The sequence below is a fragment of the Myotis davidii genome, unplaced genomic scaffold (assembly GCF_000327345.1).
Source record: "Myotis davidii unplaced genomic scaffold, ASM32734v1 scaffold409, whole genome shotgun sequence".
NCBI lineage: Eukaryota > Metazoa > Chordata > Mammalia > Chiroptera > Vespertilionidae > Myotis > Myotis davidii.
This window is the reverse complement of record NW_006374611.1, coordinates 1,401,343-1,403,974: the sequence shown is the minus strand read 5'-3', so window position 1 is coordinate 1,403,974 and position 2,632 is coordinate 1,401,343. Positions and strand designations below refer to the sequence as shown.

The 2,632-nt window shown below is 47.3% G+C and overlaps 1 pseudogene; it reads left to right on the top strand.

Annotated features, from left to right (window-relative positions):
- The window catches only part of LOC102765667, a 169,727-nt pseudogene that overhangs the window by 154,002 nt on the left and 13,093 nt on the right, over positions 1-2,632 (top strand).

The following is a 2,632-nucleotide window of genomic DNA, read 5'->3' as shown; positions in this document are numbered from 1 at the left end:
TACTATCTAGATAATATGTAAATATATATATAAATAAATATTATATATACATATACATATATAGGTATATATATGTATATATATGTATTTCTGCTTAAGTATTAGAGATACAGAATGCTGATAACATGACTTCTCTGGCTTTATGTTTTACTTTTTAATTCATCCAAGAATTGTCCTCCTTTTTAATGCACACTGCAAATTCTTATATATCTACAGGATTTTTCTTACTTAGGAATGTTAGGGGAAAGATGGAAACTCCTAACTCTTGTAGACATTGGAATAGTTACATACATGAAGGGTAGAGACAAATCAATAACTTTTCCATTCTGCAGGATTACTTTATGAAATAAGCAAGGGCAATGGATATTTTAAATTATTTTTTAAATTTCATGCTATGCTGTAAAGCATATCTCAGGGTTTATTTCTGTAGTGTTAAAAGCCATCAGTATGGAAGGGAAAGACATTTTTATGAATTATTTGTGTTCCTTACATCTAAATGTACTTGATCAAAACTCTGACATTAGAAAACGCATAGGATTCTCAACATAAATTATACTTAAGATCTTCCTGATAGGTTTAAAAGTGTGAATATCAGCAACAACAACAACAACAAACAACCCAAAACCATATACCTTTCACCTGTACCAAATTTATCAATTCATATATGTAGACTATTTAATAATCCCTCCCACATTGTTCACTATTATGATGTTGATACTAGATAAAATCCATGTAATCATGTTTGGAACACTGTGCTAATAATATCCAGAAAGATGGACAATTTTATAAATTTTTATTCCAAGTTTCATTAAGATTATCTAAACTAGCAAATCAGTATTCCCAAATTCTAGAGGTATTAGTTGATTGAAAATATAATTAATAAACATGTTTATAATCTATAAAAATAAAAGGGTAATATGCTAATTAGACCGATATTTTCCAGACGTCATTCTGGACATCCTTCCTGGCTAAGTTGGAGCTGGAGGGAAGCCAGCCCGAGTCCTGGCTGCCTGCAGGCAGCCAGAGGAGGAAAGTATCCTGGGTCGCAGGTGCCTGCCAGTGGCCAGAGGAGGGAAGCCCAGGTCCCGGGTGCCGGAGGGAAGCTGGTGCCAGCAGCAGGGGGAAGGAAGGCCTACTCTTGCATGAATTTTTGTGCCTCGGGCCTCTAGTATAATTATAATTGAAAATATAATCATAAAATACATGTTTAACTTCAACTAAATTCACACCTAAAAAAAGCAAAAAATCTTGCATTTTTTTTAGCACAAAATCTTGCATAGAAACATCTATACTAATAAAAGGGTAATATACTAATTAGAGTGGATGTCTTCCAGACGTCCCTCCTAATGTCCATCCGGACAAAACCGCAGCGGCTCTGAGGGCCTAGGACCTGAGGCAGAGGGGCCCCACCACCGGGAGGAGGGGGAGCAGGAGCGGAGGAGGCAGTACCCCCACTGTGGGGGAGCCAGAGAGGAGAAGGCTGTATGGCCACCTTAGGAGCCGGAGCAGAGTGGGTGCGAGGACTACGACCTTTGCATCAACTGCTACAACACAAAGGGCCACACCCACAAGATGGTGAAGGTGGGACTGGGCCTGGATGAAGAGGCTGATGAGGGAGGCAGCCAGGGTGAGCCGCAGTTCAGGAGCCTCCAGGAGTGGTGGCGCCAGGCCACTCAGCACTGCATCCAGCCCCTGAGGCATGCCCGCCAGTGCCGCAACACCAACTGCCCACAGCCGTCCTGCCAGAAGATGATGTGGGTTGTGCAGCACACCAAGGGCTGCCAGCCCAAGACCAATGGAGGTCGCGGAGTGTGCAAGCAGTGCATGGCCCTTTGCTGCTACCAAGCCCAACACCGCCAAGGAAACACATGCCCATTCCCTACTGCCTCAACATCAAGCAGAAGCTCTGCCAGCAGGACGCGTAGCTCATGCGCCAGTGGATGCCTCCATCAACACCCGCTCCGTGCCTCACCAGTGTCTGCCTTCCCCTCCTTCAGCACCACCCCGGCCCCCCACACTGCATTCCAGCACACCCTGGACACCACAGCCCCCCACTCTGCCCCAGACTTTGCCTGTGAGCATGTCACTAGCTGGCTTCTGCAGCATGGCCAGAACTCAGCCCCCCACCACAGTTTGCACTGGGAAGCCCACTAATTAGGTGCCAGCCCCACTGCCCCCAGTCCAGGCCCACCTGCAGCAGTGGAGGCACCTGGCAGATTACACAGGAGGCAGAGCAGCAGCAGCATCTGTACTGAGTGAGCACCAACTACAGTGTGCCCCTGAGGCACAGTGACCCCCGAGAGCCATATGGCCCCCATGGGCCTGAATGTGACCCAACCAGGTCAGTGGGCCTGTCATTCTGCCCCCCGACCCCCAGCAGTGGCAGCCAGCACCCATCCCCCAGCAACAGCCAATGTGAGGCATGCCCAGACCAGTGATGTCTGTGCAGACCCAAGGTGCAGCCACCTCAGAGCATCTCTCCAGGTGCCCTGTAGGACCTGCTGCGGACCCTGAAGTCTCCCAGCTCCCCCAGCAGCAGCACATGCTCAACATCCTCAAGTCAAACCCTCAGCTGATGGCAGCTCTCATTAAGTAGCACACTTCCAAGTAAGTGGCCAGCCAGCCCGGCCTT